Raw genomic sequence first — 15259 nt, forward strand, 5'->3', positions numbered from 1 at the left:
GGGTATAACTCGTTTATCCCGCTCCTACTGTTTTCTGTTTTAGCCATGCTAGCGTTATACGTAGATCTTTCTGCAATTAGCGTAGTATGTGCTACTTTCACTGAATATCAGTATGCGATCATATGTGTCAATGCCATGCTAGTGATTTACTCGTGGATTAATTTAATCGAGAAATTGCCTATTTACTCAACATGGTTTTGCTAAAACTCATTCAGCTGAGAAACAAAATGGTCTCATTCACTTTTCTGACCGTTCGATCAAGCCGCGCCACGAGTCGTGTCTCCGTCCAGGTGGCAGGGTATACAAAGTCTAGATTTTTGGGCTGGACACCTGTAACTTTTAGACCTGGACACCGGCCTTCCCAGCGACTGACAAACACAAGCGAGGCAGTCCAGCCCATCTACGTAATGCTCACTCCTGAAACGATCGATTAATCCTTGGTCCCTGTATGTGCGTGTGTTGAAAGAAAAAAAAGCTATCGATCTGATTAATCGATCCCCAATACGGCTGTACCTTATCTGTATATGTGCGCCTGTTCGGTTGCTCGTCCGCCCGGCTTCTGCGCCTCAACCCTCACAGCATCGCCCGTCCTCGGCCCTTCTCCATCGCGCGGCCAGCCGCCGGTCCGCCCAGTCACCATTGTTCAAGCATCGCTAGCCGGCCACCTGAACCCTCGCCCAGACATGGATTGTTGAAAGTTCGAGGTACGTCTCAACTCTCAACTCAGCACTTGGTAATTGCCGATCTCTCTCAAATTCGAAATCTCAGCTGTGTGTAGGAATTACAATTTTTTTTAAGTTCTGTTTTTCTAATTGTATGGCTAGGGTCTTAAAATTTAAGCTATTACAATTGGAAACAATTCGCTGTGATTCATATCTAACTAGGGGAGGATTATTTCTGCAACAACGGCGAGACACAATGTCGAGTAAGTTTAAGTCCCTAATTGTATCATTCGATCGATACATTTTGTTTATTGTTTGTACTCTTACATATGCAAACACAGATAATGTAACTCGTACGTTTTTGCTAAAATAGTAATAATTAATCACAGGAGAATTTATAGAAAGATTTCTTAAATAATATTGTAACTCGTTCATTGTTTGGCGTTCTTAGGCTTGTTCAAATTTGCATAATCAACTAGTATTTCAAATGGAAGTGAACAATTTATTTTGGTAAGAAATCTCGTTGCCATATAATTAGTGTTCTTGGGTGTGTTATTTTATATTATTGCTTGGTGTCCATCCTTATACATATGATGTGCACGTGCACGTGGACACCGGGACATTTTTGTTCTGGATCCGTCCCTGCCAGGTTTTTTTTGAGACAACCTCGCATGCTTTATTCATCGTTCATAATGTTTACAGGAAGGAAATCAAGGTCTCCTGGCTGTCCTAACCACACATGACGGCCAAAACATAAAGACAAAGCATATCTAGCGAGATTGTGAGCCTCAAAATTCGAGCTCCTAAACTCATGAACTACTTTACATGAAATAAGAGAGTTTGCACGAAGTATTATCTCATGCACAATAGCTCCATATCCAGCCGCCGAGTTCTTCTGGACATCTTCAACCACCCTCTTGCAGTCTGATGCAATTTGAATTGAATTCTCATATAGATCCTCAGCCAGAGCTTGGCCTTCCCTTACTGCTATTGCCTCAAGTGTGCTCACATCTGTGATGAATTCAAGTTTTAAGACCGAAGCACCCAAGAATCTTCCATTGTGGTCTCGACACACTGCTCCCGCTGCACCATACTCCCCTTGCATGGACACTGCCGCGTCCACGTTCATTTTTACATGACCCTCGGGCGGGGGCAACCATGTGTGTTGTCTAATGCAGGCTCGGTTTGTACCTCTACCCGCTCCTTTATCTAACATCTCCAAGTCCCTCAAAAAGGAGGTTATGAAAGAGTTAGTACTAAACGGACTATCAAAGATCTCTTCGTGGATAGCCCTCCTTCTTGCTCGCCAGACTGTCCATAGAGTCACCACCATCCGTGTAAATTCCGCCTGCGGCAACAATTTATGCATTGTGAATATCCAGTTCTTTGCAGGAAAGATTACCAAGCATTGTCTCCACTGTCTCCTCCGAACAAAGTGACCAAACACTCCTAGCCATCACGCAATCTACTAGTGCATGCTTCCAGTCATCTTGCACAGAACAAAAAGCGCACACACTCGTAGTAGCCATATTCCGGTGGTGTAGCACCCCGGCTGTTGGAATTGATTCGTGCCATAGCCTCCATAAGAATACCTTGATTTTAGATGGAACCTTAATGTGCCACAGGGAGGTCCAAGCTGATTCCTCTTTTGCCTCGTTTGAGTGTCCTCCGACCGGCTGCAGTAGTGCTTCTCCTTGCAGTTTCATTTTCAACAAAAAATTGTACACTGATCTCACTGAAAAAACACCCCGTTCATCTTCTCCCCATGCCCAGAAATCGTCAACCCTTCTAGTACACAACGGGATTTTGAGTATCACAGTTGCATCCACCGGCAGAAAAGTTGCGCGGACCCTGTCCTCCTTCCACTTTGCCGAGCTCGGGTCAATTAAGTCGGCAACACGTGCTGGTCTATCCACCGCCAAACACGCCAAAGGTCTCATTAGGCCCGAACGGGGGATCCAGTTTTGGTCCCAGATTCGAGTATCCTCTCCCGTTCCGATCCTCCGAATCAAGCCCTGTTCTAGAGCTCCTCTCCCTTCCATAATAGATCTCCAGATTTGCGATGGCCGTCCGCCTAGCTCGGCTTCAAGAAAGGACGAAGCAGGGAAATACTTAGCTTGCAATATCCTGGCACTTAACGTAGAGGGAGTTTGTATAATTTGCCATGCTTGTCTAGCCACTAGAGAGAGGTTAAAGAGATCAATATCTCGAAAGCCAAGTCCTCCCAAATACTTTGGTTTAGTACATATATCCCATGATATCCAGCATGGTTTCCTCTTCCCTCTTTTACTCCCCCACCAGAACTGCCTGATCAATGAAGTGATACTTTCACAAATACCTCTAGGGAGCCTGAAACACGACATAGAATATACGGGTATAGCCTGAGCCACGGCCTTGATTAACACCTCCTTCCCCGCATATGACAATAGTTTCTCCATCCATCCTTTAATTTTCTCCCATACCCTGTCCTTTAGGTACTTGAAAGTACCATTTTTCGCCTGCCCGACATCCGTTGGCATCCCTAGATACCGATCACTAAGCTGCTCATCATGGACTTGCAAAGTGTTTTTGATCCCATCCCTTGTCACCTGCGGACATCCTTTACTAAAGAAAATTGACGACTTCTCATTATTCACTCGTTGCCCCGATGCATTGCAGTATGTCTCCAACAAGTTAGATACCACTACTGCCCCTTCTGTACTCGCCTTGAACAGCAACAGGCTATCATCAGCGAAGAGCAAGTGGTTAACAACCGGAGCTGTCGATGCCACCTGGACTCCCGTGAATGCTGACGACTGAGGAACTGATTTCAGTAGGCACGAAAGGCCCTCCGCTGCTATCAAAAAGAGATAAGGGGAAATAGGATCTCCCTGCCGAATACCTCTGCTAGGTTTGAACTCCTCCAACCTTTCTCCATTGAACAGGACCGAAAAAGATACTGACTTGATCATGTTCATCACCACATTAATCCACTGCTGAGCAAAACCGAGTCTCTCCATCATTGCTTGGAGATAATCCCATTCCAGCCTGTCATAGGCTTTCATCATATCCAATTTGAGAGCACAATGGCTATTATTCTTGGATTTACTCCCCTTCATAAAATGCAGACATTCATATGCCGTGATTATATTATCAGTTATTAGTCTGCCAGGAACAAACGCCGACTGTTCCTCTGAGATGATGTCTGGCAAGATTTGCTTCAGCCTGTTTGCAATCACCTTCGAAGCAATTTTATACAATACGTTGCACAAACTTATAGGGCTGAACTGAGTTAGCAAGGTTGGGCTCATTACCTTTGGGATAAGGACCAAGAAAGTGTCATTAATACACTCTGCATCTTCCTCACCTCTTACTATCCGGAGAACAGCCTTTGTAACTTCCGCTCCACATACATCCCAATGGCATTGATAAAAATGGGCTGGAAAGCCATCCGGACCCGGAGACTTTGTGGGAAACATCTGAAAAAGAGCAGATTTGACTTCCTCTTCCGAATAATCTGCACACAGAATATCATTCATCTCCGGGGTAACCTTCCTTGGAACATGGTGATAATCCCCAAGTGCAGGGAATCATCGTAGCAATTCCCAAAGGTGGAAGTGATAAGTATGGAGTGTCGAACCCACAAGGAGCTAAAGGTAAGATCAATATTCTCTCAAGTCCTATCTGCCACTGATACAACTCTACGTACACCGAACGTTTGCTTCCAACTAGAAACGAGAAATAAAACTACGTTGTGGGTATGAAGAGGATAACTTTGCATGGTATCGGAGAGCTAAAACATAAAAGTAGGTGATGTTATCATAAAGTTAGAATATATTACTAAATATTATAAATAGCGAGTGTGGAATAATGATGGGTCGGTGTGCGGAATTATCCTAGGCAATCGTTAACAAGACCGGTAGTCGTCATTGCAATTTCATATGAGGGAGAGGCATAAGCTAACATACTTTCTCTTCTTGGATCATATGCACTTATGATTGGAACTCTAGCAAGCATCCGCAACTACTAAAGATCATTAAGGTAAAACCCAACCATAGCATTAAAGCATCAAGTCCCCTTTATCCCATACGCAACAACCCCCTTACTCGGGTTTATGCTTCTGTCACTCAAGCAACACAACCCACTATAAGCGAATCATGAACGTATTGCAACACCCTACAGCGGGTCCCTCACGCTTGCGCGACACGGAGGGCACAATAGGACAACACCAAAATAAAACATACAACTCGTACCAATCTAGATCATCAATCAACCCAAAGACAAAGGATAGCTACTCAAAACATCATAGGATGGCAACACATCATTGGATCATAATATGTGGCATAAAGCACCATGTTCAAGTAGGGATTACAACGGGGTGCGGGAGAGTGGACCGCGTAAAATAGATGAGGATGGTGATGATGATGGTGATGTTGATGAAGACGATCACCGCGGCGATGATTCCCCTCCCGATGACACTCCGGCGCCACCGAGAGAGAGGAGGAGAGGTTCTCCCCCTTGTGCTTCCTCCTCCATGGCCTCCCCCCTAGATGGGGAGAGGTTCTCCCTCTGGTCCTTGGCCTTCATGGCGATGATGGCCCCTCCGGGATCCTCCTCCATGGCCACCGGTGATGATGGCCTCTCCGGGATCCTCCTCCATGGCCTCCGGTGATGATGGCCCCCTCCGGCGGGGTGCCAGAGAGGGCCTAGATTGATTTCTCGTGGCTACAGAGGCTTGCGGCGGCGGAACTTCCGATCTAGGTTATTTTCTGGGGGTTTCTGTATTTATAGGAATTTTTGGCATTGGTTTCATGTCAGGGGGGTCTCCGAGTCGTCCACGAGGCAGGGGCCCATGCCCAGGGGGGGTGGGCACGCCCCCCACCCTCGTGGACAGCCCGGGACTCTTCTGGCCCAACTCTTTTGCTCCAGGGGCTTCTTTTGGTCCATAAAAAATCAACAAAAATTGGCACGCCAATTGGACTCCGTTTGGTATTTCTTTTCTGTAGAACTCAAAAACAAGGAAAAAACAAAAACTGGCACTGGGCTCTAGGTTAATAGGTTAGTCCCAAAAATCATATAAAATAGCATATAAATGCATATACAACATCTAAGATGGATAATATAATAGCATGAATACTTCATAAATTATAGATACGTTGGAGACGTATCAGCATCCCCAAGCTTAATTCCTGCTCGTCCTCGAGTAGGTAAATGATAAAAGAAATAATTTATGAAGTGTGAATACTAGCAGGTGCACAAGTTTGATCAATGATAATTTCAATCACCTTTTCTAGCATCATTATATGTCATAACAGTAGCTCATCTCATAAAAAATTTCATGATCAAGTAACGAGCTATTCACATGTTAAAGTATAGATCATAAACTTTCTTGGAAACTAACAAACAGTGCTCTTAGTCATCAAACAATTGCAATTCATCTTATTTTCGGGAAGGGTCTATGTAAGAGCTTTGATTTAGCAAACTCCACATACTCAACTATCATTTAATCTTTCGCAATTGCTAACACTCACGTGGTATTTATGGGTTCAAAGTTTTAATCGGACACAGAGAAAGATAGGGGCTTATAGATTCGCCTCCCAACCTTTTACCTCAAGGGTAATGTCAACAATAATAGTTCATGATAACTTACATCCAATTGGATATATATATCAGGATCTTTCCAACACAATGTGATTGCCAAAGGATAAAATGTAAAAAGAAAAGGTGAAGATCACCATGACACTTGCATAAGGTAGAAGATAAAAGTAAAAGATAGGCCCTTCGCAAAGGGAAGCAGAGGTTGCCATGTGCTATTAAGGTTGGATGCACAAAATCTTAATGCAAAAGAACGTCACTTTGTATTGCCTCTTGTGATAGAGACCTTTATTATGCAGTCCGTCGCTTTTATTTCTTCCATATCACAAGTTCGTATAAAGCTTATTTTCTTCGCACTAATAGATCTACATATTTAGAGAGCAATTTTTATTGCATGCACCGATGACAACTTACTTGAAGGATCTTACTCAATCCATAGGTAGGTATGGTGGACTCTCATGGCAAAACTAGTTTAAGGTATATTTGGAAGCACAAGTAGTATCTCTACTTGGTGCAAAGAATTTGGCTAGCATAAGGGGGAAAGGCAAGCTCAGCATGTTGGATGATCCATGACAATATACTTTATTTCGGATATGAAAAAACCCATTACGTTGTCTTCCTTGTCCAGCATCAACCTTTTAGCATGTCATACTTTAATGAGTGCTCACAATTGCAAAAGATGTCCAAGATAGTATATTTATATGTGAAATCTCTCTTCCTTCAATACTCTTTCATGAATTGTTTAAGTGACCAATTATACGTTTGCTAACTTTCAATAAGTTTACTACCTATACTTATTATGTGTGAAGTCATTACTCCCCATGTTATAAGCATATGAAACATATATAGATTCAGATTTATGATATTCAATTCATTCAACCATTTACTCCTAGGATATACGTGAAGCACGTGAGTAAATGACAAACTACTCCGAAAGATATAAGTGAAGAACACTGAGAAGTCAAATAATTAACTAGCCATGGGAGGATTCTTTTTCATTCAAGATTTCAGATCCAATGATTTTATTCAAACAGCAAGTAAAATTGAAAATACGCTCCAAGCAAAACACATATCATGTGACGAATAAAAATATAGCTCCGAGTAAGGTATATCGATAGTTCTGAAGACGAAAGAGGGGATGCCTTCCGGGGCATCCCCAAGCTTAGGCGCTTGAGTCTTACTTGAGTATTACCTTGGGGTGACTTGGGAATCCCCAAGCTTAGGGTCTTTCCACTCCTTATTCTCCTCATATCGATATCTCACCCAAAGCTTGAAAACTTCAATCACACAAAACTTAACGGAACTTCGTGAGATAGGTTAGTATGATAAAGAGTAAACCATTCACTTTGGTACTGTCAAAGACAAGGTTCATAATTATTCTCACACAATGCCTACTGTACCATATCATTTCTACAATTTATATTGAGAAATATAAGCCATAGAAACTAGAAAACAAGCAAACTATGCAATGAAAACAGAATCTGTCAGAAACAGAACAGTCTGTAATGATCTGAACATAAACCATACTTATGCTACTCCAAAAATTATGAAATAAATTGGTGGACGTGAGGAATTTGTCTATTAATCTTCTGCAAAAAGAATCAACCCAAAATAACTCTTCCGTAAAAAATGGTATCTAATCCCGTGAGCGCAAAGTTTCTGTTTTTTACAGCAAGATCACATTAAGTTTCACCCAAGTCTTCCCAAAGGTCTTACTTGGCACTTTATTGAAACAAAAGCTATAAAACATGATTACTACAGTATCTTCATCATGTAAACACACAAAAACAGTAAGGGTAAATATTGGGTTGTCTCCCAACAAGCGCTTTTCTTTAGTGCCTTTTAGCTAGGCATGATGATTTCAATGATGCTCACATAAAAGAAAAGAATTGAAACATAAAGAGAGCATCATGAAGAATATGACTAGCACATTTTAATCTAGCCCACTTCCTATGCCTAGGGATTTTGTGAACACATAATTTATAGGAACAATAATCAACTAGCATATGAAGGCAAAACAAGTATAACTTTAAAACTTTAAGCACATAGAGAGGAAACTTGATATTATTGCAACTCCTACAAGCATATATTCCTCCCTCATAATAACTTTCAGTAGCATCATGAATGAATTCAATAATATAACCATCACATAAAGCATTCTTTTCATGATCTACAAGCATAGAAATTTTTCTACTCTCCACATAAGCAAAATTCTTCTCATTCGGAATAGCGGGATCACTAATTCCTAAAGTTGACACTCTTCCAAGCCCGCTTTAGATGATAATATTATTCATAATCCAAAAGATATAAGTGAAGTTAATGGAGCATTCTACAATTAATATAGACTAACCAATATCCAAGCTCAAAATATATAAGTGAAGCACACGAAGCATTCTATAAAACCATACTCAAATGATTTAAGTGAAGCACGCAGAGCAATTCTATAAGATCATACTTAAAAGATATAAGTGAAGCACATGAAGTATTCTATAAATCAATGAAGGGATATCTCATACTAACAAGGTTCTTAAAGGAAAAACAAAAACACAAAGGACACAAATCATGTGAACAAAACAAAAACCGAGGTATACCGATAATTGTTGGAGAAGAAAGATGGGATGCCAACCGGGGCATCCCCGAGCTTAGATGCTTGAGTATCCTTTGAAATATTTACTTGGGGCGCCTTGGGCATCCCCAAGCTTGAACTCTTGCCTCTCTTTATTCTTCTCATATTGATAGCTCCTCGATCTTCGAACACTTCATCCACACAAAACTTTAACAAAAACTTTGTGAGATCCGTTAGTGTAATAAAGCAAACTACCACTTTAAGGTACTGTAATGAACTCATTCTTTATTTATATTGGTGTTAAAACTACTGTATTCCAACTTCTCTATAGTTCATACCCCCCGATACTAGCCATAGATTCATCAAAATAAGTAAACAACACGCGAAAAACAGAATCTGTCAAAAACAGGACAGTCTGTAGTAATCTGGAAGTTTAGTAAACTTCTGTAACTCCCAAAATTATGAAATAAATTTGAAAATTTGAAAATTTTGTACAGAAGTAATGTGCAAAACGTTTCAGACCCATTTGACTTTCCAGTAAAAAATGTAAATTCACGCACTACAGCCAAAGTTTCTGTTTTTGTACTGCACATAGTAAACAAGCAATCTAATCATCCTAAAACCAAAGCTTGGCACATTATTTTATAATACAATGGTTATATACAAGGGGATAATTATTTTCAGAGAAGCTTCCATGACTTTTTTTACATTGTTTCCATGAGCATGAACACAAGTGCTCAAGGTCGACCCTCACTTCTCCAATGCATAACCTTCCAATCACTTCTCTTATTGAAAAAACTTTAGGCATGAGAGGCAAGTAAATTTTTTTTGGTATTTTCATTCTTTAAAAAAAATTGTATGTTTCACCCACAACTAAACAGAAACAAAAAGGAAAAAAATCTACTTAGTGAAGAAAGCAAACAAGCACACACGAGAATATCAACCCCACGCTATTGCTCCCCGGCAACGGCGCCAGAAAAGAGCTTGATAATCCCCAAGTGCAGGGAATCATCGTAGCAATTCCCAAAGGTGGAAGTGATAAGTATGGAGTGTCGAACCCACAAGGAGCTAAAGGTAAGATCAATATTCTCTCAAGTCATATCTGCCACTGATACAACTCTACGTACACCGAACGTTTGCTTCCAACTAGAAACGAGAAATAAAACTACGTTGTGGGTATGAAGAGGATAACTTTGCATGGTATCGGAGAGCTAAAACATAAAAGTAGGTGATGTTATCATAAAGTTAGAATATATTACTAAATATTATAAATAGCGAGTGTGGAATAATGATGGGTCGGTGTGCGGAATTATCCTAGGCAATCGTTAACAAGACCGGTAGTCGTCATTGCAATTTCATATGAGGGAGAGGCATAAGCTAACATACTTTCTCTTCTTGGATCATATGCACTTATGATTGGAACTCTAGCAAGCATCCGCAACTACTAAAGATCATTAAGGTAAAACCCAACCATAGCATTAAAGCATCAAGTCCCCTTTATCCCATACGCAACAACCCCCTTACTCGGGTTTATGCTTCTGTCACTCAAGCAACACAACCCACTATAAGCGAATCATGAACGTATTGCAACACCCTACAACGGGAATCCCTCACGCTTGCGCGACACGGAGGGCACAATATGACAACACCAAAATAAAACATACAACTCGTACCAATCTAGATCATCAATCAACCCAAAGACAAAGGATAGCTACTCAAAACATCATAGGGTCGCAACACATCATTGGATCATAATATGTGGCATAAAGCACCATGTTCAAGTAGGGATTACAACGGGGTGCGGGAGAGTGGACCGCGTAAAATAGATGAGGATGGTGATGATGATGGTGATGTTGATGAAGACGATCACCGCGGCGATGATTCCCCTCCCGATGACACTCCGGCGCCACCGAGAGAGAGGAGGAGAGGTTCTCCCACTTGTGCTTCCTCCTCCATGGCCTCCCCCTAGATGGGGAGAGGTTCTCCCTCTGGTCCTTGGCCTTCATGGCGATGATGGCCCCTCCGGGATCCTCCTCCATGGCCACCGGTGATGATGGCCTCTCCGGGATCCTCCTCCATGGCCTCCGGTGATGATGGCCCCCTCCGGCGGGGTGCCAGAGAGGGCCTAGATTGATTTCTCGTGGCTACAGAGGCTTGCGGCGGCGGAACTTCCGATCTAGGTTATTTTCTGGGGGTTTCTGTATTTATAGGAATTTTTGGCATTGGTTTCACGTCAGGGGGGTCTCCGAGTCGTCCATGAGGCAGGGGCCCATGCCCAGGGGGGTGGGCGCGCCCCCCACCCTCGTGGACAGCCCGGGACTCTTTTGGCCCAACTCTTTTGCTCCAGGGGCTTCTTTTGGTCCATAAAAAATCAACAAAAATTGGCACGCCAATTGGACTCTGTTTGGTATTCCTTTTCTGTAAAACTCAAAAACAAGGAAAAGACAAAAACTGGCACTAGGCTCTAGGTTAATAGGTTAGTCCCAAAAATCATATAAAATAGCATATAAAACATCGAAGATGGATAATATAATAGCATGAATACTTCATAAATTATGGATACGTTGGAGACGGATCACATGGCAAAGGACAGCCTCCATATCCGTCACCCCCTCTGTGGTGTACATGTTTTTATAAAAGAGAGTGGTCATCTCCTTTAATTCCTCCGGATCATCCACCTGGACCCCTAGTGAACTCATCAGGGCCTTTATCATGTTCTTTTTTCTCCTCATGCTAGCTCTCATATGGAAAAATTTCGTGTTCTTATCTCCCGCCGTAAGCCACTCTATCCTTGATCGTTGTCTTCATAACAATTCCTCTCTATGGTATAGTTCCACGAACCTCTCGTTCACCTTCCTCTCCTCATGGTTAGGGCCCGAGCGCCCCTGTGCATTACGCAGCTCTTCAAGCTTCTGTTTTAACTCCTTGATCTCACGGCGAACTGACCCGAATGTCCTTCTGTCCCATCTTCTCAGGTTATTCGAAAAGTCCGCTAGCTTGAGCTTTAGATCCTGAACTCTCTCCCCGTCCAAAGATGCCGCCCAGGAAGCAACAATAGTGCTCTTCAAGTTCTCATGAGTCTCCCATGCAACCTCATAGCGAAAGATCTTGTCGCGTTCCTGAACCCGCTGCATAACCGGAAAGAGCTCCAACTGGATCGGTCCATGATCCGAAGTTGCTGCAGTTAGGTGGTTCACACTTGCAGATGGGAATAGTGCGCACCAATCGGTCGACCCTAGAGCCCGATCTAATCTTACTCTTGTAAAAGAGCCCCCCGTCACCTTCTTCTCGAAAGTCCAGAATCTTCCCTTGTAGCCAATGTCCAGCAACATACAAGTATCAACCATGTCTCTAAAACCTTGGATCTGGGCATTACTCCTCTCTCCAACCCCTCATGTTCTTCTGGACGTAGAACTTCATTGAAATCTCCCATGCAAAGCCAGGGGAGAGTGCTCAAACTTGCTATGTTTTTCAAAGTGTCCCAAGTCTGATATCTCAAATGCGTTTGGGCCTCACCATACACCAATGTTAGCCTCCACGGGTCGAAACCAGGGTCCCTCACCTCACAATCCACATGATAATCAGAATAGCCAGCAATATCAATATTTATTGTATTATTCCAAAACAAACTGATACCTCCGCTTCTACTAACGCTGCTTATAGCATAACCATTATCGAACCCAATTGAAGTAGCTAGACTTTCTACCCTAAATTTGTCAATTTGAGTTTCTAGAATACAAAGTAAGGTAGGGGCAAAATTCTTCACGATCTCGCGAAGCTCGCGAACTGTCGAGGCTTTGCCCGCACCTCGACAGTTCCAACAAATAAAACTCATTGTTCCCGGCGGTACTCCTCATGGGAGCCCGCCGATGTTGCCTTGTTTGCTTCGTTTCCTTCTTCCTTGCTGCCCCCTTCCACTTCAAAACCATGCGTTGCCGGGCTATCCAACTTCCTTCCCTGGCCATCGCCTTTCTTTGGCCTTTTCACTTCTTTCCTCGGAGATACATACACTAGGGGCATCGGAGGCACCCCTGACAGCTTCTCCCTCACCACCAGCGCTATGGACACATCTTCTGTCGCTACTTTCCCTCCTTTCTCCGCAGTCTGCCCGAGTAGCATAGCTCCCGTGTTGTCAGCCAAGAGTCGCTTGTGCGAGACTCCAAACTGTCCTTCCACCCCCTCCATAGAAGTGATCCTTCTCCTGCCATCCAGCACTTCAGTTTCTCCATTGTTACCGCTCATGGGCGATTTGTTCCTCCCTCCATCTTGATTCGGAGACTGATTCTGCCTCTACAATGCATGTTGTGAGTTAGACTGCATAGTCTCTCGACCATCCTATTGTTCACTTGACCCAGCTGCTTCTCCATGGGGTTGCGGTGGTCGTGCGTTGAAGCGCCAGCTTTGGTTTGGGTTAAAGTGTTCCCCTCCCCTCCCGCGTCCCCCCTTGCAAAACCTCCTCTCCCTCTCTGTGACTGAGCATATCCTCGCCCTGCTGCTCGAACTCTAACATTATCTGCAAACAAAAAGTCCCCCCACTCAAAAGCAGCTTCGTCATGTACCCCGTCGCCGCACTCCTCATGCCAATGACCGAACTCTCCACAATTGTAACAGAAGATCAACAATTTCTCATACTTGACTGGGTACCTGACCCTCTCATCACCCTTCTTTCCTGTCACAAATCTCTTGATCTTGGCGTTTACGTCAATCTTGATTCTCACTCTCACAAATTCACCGAAGAATCCGGCCGGCAGCTTTAGCTGTACCTCAACCACCTCACCGATCCTCGAAGCCAACCCCTTCACCGCCGGCTCGATCAAGTAATTGTCAGGCAAACGATGAATCTGAGCCCATACCTCAATTTTATCCAGCTTGAACGAATCGGGATTTCCGAATCCATCGTATTCCTCCAAGATCACGGCCTGGTCCCTGAACAACCATGGTCCCTCATTAATGGCTTTCTTCCAATCTGCGAGGCATCCAAACTGCGACGAAAACATGTTCTCCCTAATCTTCCTCCATGCTACCGGCTTAGCCGGGTTCCAGGCCGCCCTCATGTCCCCATACAATGCGTTAGGGCTAAAAGTTTTTGGTGTATGAACCCTTGCAATCGCCAGCCACTTCGCCGGCTCCATCAGATCTGGAAGCTCTTCCTCCCACACAAAGTCATCCTCTTCCTCCTCCTGCAGGGTAAGGCGGGCTAGTAGATCCTCAGCCGATTCCTTCCCCTTCCCCCTCTGCGTGCCCCTGTCGTCTGCCATCGCCCCCGATCTGATCTGCTAATGCAACTAGCGCTTCCCCAAAAAAGCGATCTCCCCTCCCCCGTCCAAGGCCGGGAAGGATCACTCGGATCCCCCGTTGTCAGCCCGAGTCGGGAGGTTCAGTCACGATCCGGGGCGGCGCCACAGGAAAAGATTTCGGCGAAGATCGCCGGAAGATGTCTAAACCCTAGCCTGTCGCCTAGGGGATCACGAGATCGGCCCCTGCCAGGTGGAGAGGTTCGTAGCGACGGGAGGCGCGGCCCATCTGTTGTCCCGCTCATGGTCTGTTTTCTTTTTGTTGCATGCTTGTTTTCTTTTTTTGTGCTGACAAAGCCCACTTGCATTCCAGCCCGGTACGTTTTCGACAGAGAAGCCCAAGTACGCATGGGATATACGAAGCTTGGAGTCTCATCGCCCCTCTTTTTCAGTCTCTTCGTTTCTTCTTGGTGGCGGCTGAGACTCGGGAGACCGGCACCGGCGGCATTTTCGAAGTAGGAATCCGCCTGTTCTGTTCGTCCTCTATCTTTTCTTTTGTTGTTTAAAGAGATTCGTGTTCTAGGGTTTTCTGTTATAGATGTTGGCCAGATTCGGAGGAACGCTATATGATTTTTGATAGCTTTTCAGAGATGTGGACGGCTGTATATATGGATGTGGATCTTGTGCGTAGCACGCATTTTTTTTGTTGGTTCACTCAAGTAGGAGAAATATGGGCGTGGAGTAGAGTAGGATCTGTGTTGGAAATGGGCGTGGATAGAAGCCATGTTCTCCAAAACAGGTTTTTTGTGTGTTTTTCTTGGATGAAGATGAATGTGTAGAGTATGATTTTTTCCAACATAGATTTTTTGTTTTGTCTCGCGCCGCCGCAACGATTCCCTCTGCCTTTATCCTTTACACGCTGAGGATTTTGATAGCAAAAGTCTGAATCCTTTTTTCCTGTTAGAACTGGACTATGTTTCCTCCTCTCGCGGTTGTTGAGGTCGTTGTATACACAGTAATTTTACCATGCAACCGGGGGTCGGCGGAGGTTTTTTTGTTGTAGTTGCAACCACTCCAACCCATGCGTGCATTGTGACTAAACACACCCAAGCCCAACCCCGCAAGACATATAATGTGACCTCAATCGGGGTCAGGGTTGTTGACGTCGATGAAATCGGTTCCATTTATTTTTTATTTTATGCTACGTTTTTTGTTCTAGTTGC

At 43.8% G+C, this 15259-nt stretch overlaps 1 long non-coding RNA gene across 1 annotated transcript; it reads left to right on the top strand.

The window, feature by feature from the left end:
• Positions 1 to 527: 527 nt before the first annotated feature.
• Positions 528 to 14936, top strand: LOC109786475 (uncharacterized). The gene is made up of 3 exons (XR_002238325.3): positions 528 to 704; positions 825 to 925; positions 14410 to 14936. It is a non-coding gene; the product is annotated as an uncharacterized lncRNA (long non-coding RNA).
• The last annotated feature ends 323 nt before the right edge of the window (positions 14937 to 15259 follow it).

This window comes from Aegilops tauschii, chromosome 5, assembly GCF_002575655.3.
Source record: "Aegilops tauschii subsp. strangulata cultivar AL8/78 chromosome 5, Aet v6.0, whole genome shotgun sequence".
Lineage (NCBI taxonomy): Eukaryota > Viridiplantae > Streptophyta > Magnoliopsida > Poales > Poaceae > Aegilops > Aegilops tauschii.